Genomic DNA, 9,391 nt, shown 5'->3' on the forward strand with positions numbered 1-9,391 from the left:
CTTTCTTTAGAAACACCTTGCTGCTATAATGAATTAATCACTTTAAGACGTAAATACAACAGCAAGCTAGCCAGTTACACTTCTCCAGATTGTCAGTGGAATCAATCTCAATGATGTCTGTGTTCTCACAGTTGGATACTCTGAAAACTATTCCACAAATCAGAGTGTGTAGCACAGTTGCTCTTCTATTATACCCCTACTTGGATTGTGGTGTCACTTCCCTTTACAACTTTATCAAATTGTAAATTTCATTGCACATACCTTGGAACTTACGTTTCACGTATTAGGCGCCACCGATCTGTATGTAGCCTCTGCTACCTTTTCTAGGCTTAATATTTAGATGTTTCTTTCTTGGGGAACAAATACTACATCTGCTGTAGTTGGTCTGTTGATCTGTGTGTAGCTGTTTATGAATGGAAACTGTTGCATATTTTTCCCATACTTTGTTCTTCAATCCAGAAAGATCTCTTATTCGTCAGACAACACATACCTTATCCTTTAACTAATTTTGCTGTAGATCGTTGTACTGTTATACATGCAAGTATCCTACAAACTTACTCTTGAATGAGACTGCAGGAGTTTTTGTGTTTTCTATTACACTCCTGAACTCGACTACAGCATCTACCAGCCTCAAAACCTTCTTATACGAACAATTTTGTGATATGGAATGCTTTTTGCTCATGTGAGAGACGCCATTTCTGCGGACTACGACTAAACTAAATATGAAATGATACACGCGAAAATACACAGTGCGCTCTTAAATTCTTGCCTGCTTAACAGGACGGGAATGCTATTCTGGAAATAACTAACTGCCAGAATAAAATGGTGTCATACAGTGGGTGCTCCAAGTTAACTAATAGTTAGCTTATTACTCTTTTAGCTATCCCTGGATTTAACGAAAGATTGTACAACTGACCCTAAGCTTGCTAACCAGCCAAAATCGTTGGTTAAGTTATCCCAAGTTTTTTCTCCAGTTAGGGGTTATTCTGGTTCTGTACAATGCGTTCTTGTGCTATTCAGGGGAATAGAGCTTAACCGGCTGCTAACCGGAGATTCTACAGGCTGTCCTTATATGCAAGAAATAGCATCTGAGTGTGATTTGGAAGCTGTTAAACTAAAAATTAGTTATTTGAAGTGTCTAGATCAACGAATACAATAAGGTTCTAACATTCTGGAAGAGTGGCGTGCCTGATATTTACATACTACTGGTTAGTCTGCCATAGCAGACAGCATTTTCGTCTTTGAGTGTTATTACTTTTGAAAGGTGTTTGAGGCCCCTGATTCATCCCTGCACGAAATCTATTTTTTGATCAAACATTTGGATTTCATTTTTCTTGTATTTAACTCTTGTCACTGCTCTAACACCATAATATGCCCTATAGCATTAGTATCCATCTGTATGATTTCAGTTGACACCATGTTGGAAGCTGTGCAACTACGTAGAGTTTGTGGCATCCTGTGTGAATAATAGCTCATGGTGCCTCTACAGGATCCACCAAGACGTGGCATCAGATTAGTTGTGTGTGTGAACCTGGCCTTACGTACAAGTTACTGAGAGCTTTTATAAAGATCAAGGATATTACTGTGGAATAGCATTTCAGTTAGAGTTAACTCTTGGAAGGTAAACTTATGTAAGATAATTTTATATTGAACCACAGATGGTCAAATGTAGAATCGATTGTGTAGTATCATCGCTGCTCAACAGCGATCGCTGGTTCAGGGTGTTATGGGTAATGTGTTAGAGTAACTTTAGATAGATAGATGTATGGGGTACTCCCGAGTGTAAAGACATGTTGTATCTGATGTGTGCTGGATATATACTTACTTGCTATGGGCAATATTGATTTTTTATTTGCAAGATACTATACTGAAAATAATCAAGGTAAAGAAAGTTGTTTTGTTACTAATGCAATGCGCATATTCATAAGTGATAATTGAGACAATGTACAGCACTCACACCTAATGGTTTTGTAAAGCTAATTGTTAATGTATAATCGGTTTCTTTAGTTTTAATTGTGAGCATTATTAATTTTCAAAGATCAAAACACAAGTTTTAAAATTAGTGCCTTATTGTTACAAGTCAGTACCAGTTCCCAGACTCATGTCGTTTTTGATTAACAACTTTGCTCAAGAGGTTATTGTCTCAGTTGTATTCGATTTAATTAAAATGTATTCCAAGCAAAAGCCTTGCACAGTAGCTGTTTGCTAACTATACAATTTAAAGTACTAATGGAGGGCAGAATGTTATCATTGCACAGATAAAACTAAGAAATTTTATTACTTCAGGGATAGCATTCATTAAGCTCAGGGACCATTATTTCCAAATTGATCAACTTTTGTTTTATTACCAGGGTCAATTTCTAATCAATAGTATTGCATCAGATTTATTTTATGTGTTAGGTAAATTCATGCAGTTTTGGTTTGGTTTAAAGTTATTGACAGTTTACATCCTCACAGTCATAAAAGTTCAGTACACGGAAAAGTGCATAAGCGACAGGTTAAATACACACGTACACATGCCATTCCCATTCTAACAGATGTGTCACGGGGAATTGTCATTTATGTTACTTCAAATGTACTTGTTTCACTGGCGATAACATTGTGCAGTTCTAAACTCTTTTTGGAATCGTTTGGAATAATACAGTCAGGTATACACTCTGCTCGCTTTTACTTAGTAAGTGTAGTTAGCAATTTTGTTCTGTGCATTTACTAACCTGTGTCAATGGCAAATTATTCTTCATTTCTTGTCTATTTGTTTGTTTTTTCATTGTATCTGTGGATTATGCAATGTAAAACAATTAATAGCCACACGGGATTAGCCGAGCAGTCTAAGGCGCTACAGTCATGGACTGTGCGGCTGGTCCCGGCGGAGGTTCGAGTCCTCCCTCGGGCATGGGTGTGTGTGTTTGTCCTTAGGATAATTTAGGTTAAGTAGTGTGTAAGCTTAGGAACTGATGACCTCAGCAGTTAAGTGCCAAAAGATTTTACACACATAAGATTTCACACACACAAAACAATTAATAGTACTACATGTAGCTCAGTCATGGACAAAGCCAAAAACTCTGTTGCAATGAGCACCGATTCTGACAATACTGCACTGATGACAGTGCATCACATGACAGTCAATGAAAGTGCATCTTCAATGCCAAACAGTCAAACTACCTTGAATTATCCTTTACGTACTGATGTCACAATTAATCAGATGGCACATTCCACAAACACGGAAGCCGCTGATACACGTAATTCCCATATACAAAATTCGCACTCTGATCATTTACCTTTAGAATCCAATCGAAAGGATGATACCCAAACCTCAACAGATATGCCAAATGCTGACACTATTGAACAGTTTACGCAAAATACTTTAAATACTGATGGTCAATTACGAATAATGCCACTATGATGATGTTTGAAAATCATGCATAGCAATAAAAAGTCACAGCAGGAACAAGACGAAGTTTCACTCAAATTAGTGATGTGATGAACCAGCAGACACAAGAACTCAGTCATGAAGTTAATAAAGTCTCACAAAAACAAGAGGAACTGACACATAGTATACAACAACAAATTAACGAATATTTTGAACAACAAGAAACGCGACCTATGAATGTGTCTGTCAGTTCATAGAGGCATGTAATCGATTTCAAGACCAAGTTACACTTGAAATCAAAGAGCAAAATGAGACCATTAACCAACAAAACAAAAAGATCGACCAGATACGCCAAACTCTAGTTCACCAGTAACATAAAAAATCAGCAAAAATGTAACAGCTCACGTAGAAAAATACATAGACAACTGGTACAGTAACGTTTTCAGTTATCTTAAAATCGTACAAGAGATGAACACACAGCTTCAAAACGATTTTAAAGAGCATAAAACGCAAGTAGAAACTCGTTTGAGTCAACAACATAAAGAACACCAAGAAGACATACAAACTGTCATAAGTAGACTTGAACAATTAGAATTTGATACTGATTCTGTCATAATGAAATCTGACATACTCAGACTTAAAAAATATACAAAGAATCTCCAGAAACAGATCGTCGAAAATGACACCAACAATACTGCTCAAATTTCATCACTTACAGAAAAACTTGATGACATTTCGAACAGACTAGAAATCCTAGAAACTAATACCAATACTAAATCTGAAGACACTTTGCCTTCTCGTTTCATTCAGTCTGAACAATTTCGATCTATGAACTGTGCTATTAATGAGCTGAACGCACATAGCATTGCACTGAATCTTAAAGTTAACAGTTTTCACCATGAAATTGCCACATTAAAAGGTCAGACATCATACAATCAAGTACATATAATCAGGCAGAATAATTTGATACTAAGCCACTAGAGAAAAATCTTGGCAGATTACGACATGTGAGAAAATTAGAAGTGGAACAACGTCTGCAAAACACATTTTTTAACAATAATGAACCGACACAAAATTTCCGAACGATGGTTTCGATTACAAGCATATCTTGTCAGTATGTAAGTTCAAAACGTTCCACAATAAGAAAACAAGTCTCTATCAATTAGACTGGGTATAAAAACCCTGCAAAATTCTTCAGAAGGAGGCAGCAGGGTTATGAAAGGCATATACACAAAGTAAAATTTTGTAAGAAAATTTTATATTAAACCAGAGATGGCCAACTGTAATATAGATTGTGTAGTAGCGTCGGTGCTCAACAGCGATAGTTGGTTCAGGGTGTTATGTGTAATGTATTAGAGTAACTTTAGATAGAGAGATGTATGGAGGACTCCCAAGTGTAAAGACATGTTTTATCTGATATGTGCTAGATATATACTTACTCACTATGGGCAGTAATAATTTTTTATCTACAATATAGTATACTGCAATTACACACATAAAAAGTTTTGCATCACCTCGGTTCCGAGAGTTCTGGAATCTGTACAGAAAATTGGAATCAACGTAGACAATATTTCCGCCCTTTTTATTGTTTATGAAAACCACACATTGCATGTTGTACCACCATACAGCGAGACCTTTAGAGGTGGTGGTCCAGATTGTTGTACCCACCGGTACCTCTAATACCCAGTAGCACGTCCTCTTGCATTGATACATGCCTGTATTCGTCGTGGCGTACTGACCACAAGTCCAGATTGTCCCACTCCTCAATGGCGATTCGGCATAGATCCCTCAGAGTGGTTGGCAGGTCACGTCGTCCATAAACAGCCCTTTTCAGTCCATCCCAGACATGTTCATGCCTGGAGAACATGCTGGCCATCCTAGTCGAGGAAGTCATTCACAAGACTACACGATGGGGGCGTGAATTGTTGTCCATGAAGACGAATGCCTCGCCAGTGTGCTGCCAATAAGGTTGCACTATCGGTCGGAGGATGGCATTCACTTACCACACAGCTGTTACGGTGTCTAAAATGACGACCAGCGGCGTACGTCCGCCCCACATAATGCAACCCCAAAACAGCAGGGAACCTCGACCTTGCTGCACTCGTTGGACAGTGTGTCTGAGGTGTTCAGCCTGACCGGGTTGCCTCCAAACACGTCTCTGACGATTGTCTGGACGAAGGCATATGCGACACTCATCGGTGAAGAGAACGTGATGGCAATCCTGAGCGGTTCATTCAGCATGTTGTTGGGCCCATCTGTACCGCACTGCATGGTTTTTGTTGCAAAAATGGACCTCGGCATGGACGTCAGGAGCGAAGTTGCGCATCGTGCATTGATGTATGCCTGTTTGAGTCGTTACACGAGGTCCTGTGGCTGCATGAAAAGCATTATTCAACATAGTGGCGTTGCTGTCAGGGTTCCTCCGAGCCATAATCCGTAGGTAGCGGTCATCCACTGCAGTAGTAACCCTTTGGCGGCCTGAGCGAGGCATGTCATCGACGGTTCCTGTCTCTCTGTATCTCCTCCATGTCTGAACAACATGGCTTCGGTTCACTCCGAGACGCATGGACACTTCCCTTGCTGAGAGCCCTTCCTGGCACAAAGTAACAACGTGGACGCGATCGAACCGCAGTATTGACCGTCTAGACATGGTTGAACAGTAGACAACATGAGCCGTGTACCTCCTTCCTGGTTGAATGACTGGAACTGATCGGCTTTCGGACCCCCTCCGTCTAATAGGCGCTGCTCATGCATGGTTATTTACATCTTTGGGGGCGTTTAGTGACATCTCTGAACAGTCAAAAGGACTGTGTCTGTAATGCAATATCCACAGTCAACGTCTATCTTCAGAGGTTGTGGGGACTGGGATGATGCAAAACGTTTTTTGACGTGTGTAATTAAGGTAAAGAAAGTTGTTTTGTTACTAATGCAATGCGCGTATTCATAAGCGATGACTGAAACAATGTATAGCACTCGCATCTAATGATTTTGTGAAGCTAATTGTTAATGTATAATCAGTTCATTGTGTTTTAATTGTGAGCATTATTAATTTTAAAAGGTCAAAATACAAGTTTCAATGTTAGTGCCATATTGTTACCACAAGTCAATACCAGTTCCCAGATCCATGTCGTTTTGATTAACTATTTTTCTCAACAAGTTATTGTCTCAGTTGTATTCGATTTAATTAGAATGTATGCTAAGCAACAGCCTTGCACAATAGCTGTTTGCTAACTATACAATTTAGAGTACTAACAGAGAGCAGTGCGAAGAATGTTATCATTGTGCAGATAAAGGTAAGAAATTTGATTATTTCAGGGATACCATTCATTAAGCACAGGGACGACTATTTTTCAAATTTATCAAATTTTGTTTTATTACCAGGGTCAATTTCTAATCAATAGTGTTGCATCTGATTCATTTTTGTGTTAGGTAAATTTATGCAGTTTTGGTTTAGTTTAAAGTTATTGACAGTTTACATTCTCCAGTCATAAAAGTTCAGTACACGGCAAAGTGCATAAGCGACAGGTTAAATACACACGTACGCATGCCATTCCCGTTCTAACAGATGTGTTGCAGAGAACTGACAGTTACGAAATTTCAATCACATTACAAACGTAAATGTTTCACACTTTACAAAACGAAAATGTTTCACTCTTAATAATTTTTCTTTTATTACGTCGCTTTTTCCAAAAGGAAAAATCGGTCGAACGAAGAAACGATGAACTAATCCAGTCCCTGTATATAATAAATTAAATATGGCGGAGCCAGTATGACGCGAAATCCAGGGATTTAATCGTCTGCCGCCCTGGTTACTGGAGAGGCCCAGAGTGATTTTAGATCTGCTGTAGTACGGGAGAGATTGCATCCCTGCTTCAGTTTTTAATGCGAAATTTTCTGAAATTATGTCTGAGTACCACGACTATGTCTATGTTTTTATGGATGTGTCGAAAAGGGGGGTTCTGTTGGTTATTCTATTGTTTTAGCAGATCGTGTTCTCAAGTTCCGACTGCCTCAAGCCTTTACTGTCTTTAGTGCTGAACTGCATGCAGTCTTGCGAATATTGGAGCACACGAGACGTTCTTCAAGTGCTAAATTTCTTGTCTGTTCCGATTCTCTGAGTGCCCTTCACTCCTTGAAACGTTTGTACCCGGCACATAAAGTAGTCCAGACTATCCAGGATGCCCTCCTCCATCTACAAAGACTGGAAAAGGGGGTGTCTATCTGTTGGGTATTAGAGCACCCGCGAATTATGGGAAACGAAAGGGCGGAGCTAGCAGCCAAGGAGGCATGCCGTGATCCTCAGGTATTTCAGTGTGCCATCTCCCTGTATGCTATGACCTCGCTGTTTAGCTCCAGAGTCTTGCGTCGGTGTGAAGATGAATGGCTGCAAGTGACCGAAATGAGCTCCATGCCATAAAGCCCACAGTTGTGGCATACCTCCTTCCAGCCTCATCAACAGGACAAGGTCCTCCTCACTCGTCTTCGCATAGGCCACAACCCTATGATGCATGGATTCTTGCTCTCGCAAGGGGACCCTCCAGTGTGCAGTGCTTCTGGCATACACATCATTTTATTTTCCCACCACCGGGTCGCAGCTGATTTGGCAATGGATCTGCAGTCTATTTTAGGTAATAATGAAACGAATGTGACTAGAGTATTAAAGTTTTGTGAACTGTCCAACATTTTAGCAATATTTTAGGGAGCTGGTTTTAATATGTTCACAGGGTGACTGACTCGCCCCTATTTTATGTAAGAGGTCAGCTAGTGACATTTTCCTGTGCCTTCCTTTTAGCTGCTTTGTCGATTTACCTGTGTTTTAGTCTCCTACATAGCATCTTTTATTTTTTCCCTTTGTATTAACATGTATCATCACATTTTAATAATTTTTTCCACCTTTTTTTTGTAATATGTGTAAGGGCACTGAGGAGCTGAGTGCCTCTAAACAACAAACACACACACAATTAAATCGAACTCAAACCAGTGGCTTCATCAGAAGATAAGCCAGATGGTTCTGTCCATCGATGAATCAGTCTTGAAATTATCCATTAAAAGAAGGGTCTCATCACATAAAATTGTTTTACCGGCATTTTCCTTGAAGCAGCTACAGCTAACAAAGTTTGAATGTTATCATAAGATTCAAAATGACTAAGAGTAACTTCATAATTTTTGTAGCCTTTTGAAGATAACCTTTTACACTCAGTAAAGCTTTAATGAGAATACTTCCATCAGCTGCAACTTTCTGACAGAGAACATGGTGGTTGTGCAATATGGTGACATTCTTATGATGCTCAACAAATACCCAGCAATTATTTTTCTTTAGTGATTCAATTTCTTGTAGTAGCTTGCGTAAATGTTTCCTTTTCATTTGACTACAATAATTCAGAAAAACAGTTGGGATCTTTATGTTCATTGGTACCAACTTGTGTTAGCATAAAGAATTCATCACCTTTCATTCAGCCTGGCTTTTTATGTGGTCATTTGGTTTAATGTATCCATTTTTTAGAACATTCAGGAGCATCTGCTATCAGAAAATTGTTGACTCTTGTATTTATTTACAGTGACTTGATTCTGGCCTTTCTACAGAATCAAATATTCCAAGCTTTTCTTCATTTTAATTTAATCTAGAAGCAGACTGTGTGTGACATTTTCCACATCCTGCATCCGATACCATGTCCCTCCATTTCAGGTATGGGAATTTTTCACAACAAGTATCAGATTGAACAAGATTTCTACAAAAACTACAAACTGCTTCTGGCTGAAATTTTATGCGATGACTCAAAACTTGAAATGCGTTCACCACTTGACTGGTTTACTCATCTCATGAGGTCCTGTTTTCCGGAACTCTGATGAAAATGATGAATGTAGCAACTTCAAAGAGAAAGAGAAATAGAAATAATTACAAAAGACGAGTAGTCATTACCATTAATGTCAAGAATTCTTCCACAAGGAATTTTGGTTTTTACTAAAGGAAAATAAGCTGAATTTTCCTGGCTAGAGGGATTCCAGAGTGTGGTTGCCATG

This window comes from Schistocerca cancellata, chromosome 8, assembly GCF_023864275.1.
Source record: "Schistocerca cancellata isolate TAMUIC-IGC-003103 chromosome 8, iqSchCanc2.1, whole genome shotgun sequence".
Classification (NCBI taxonomy): domain Eukaryota; kingdom Metazoa; phylum Arthropoda; class Insecta; order Orthoptera; family Acrididae; genus Schistocerca; species Schistocerca cancellata.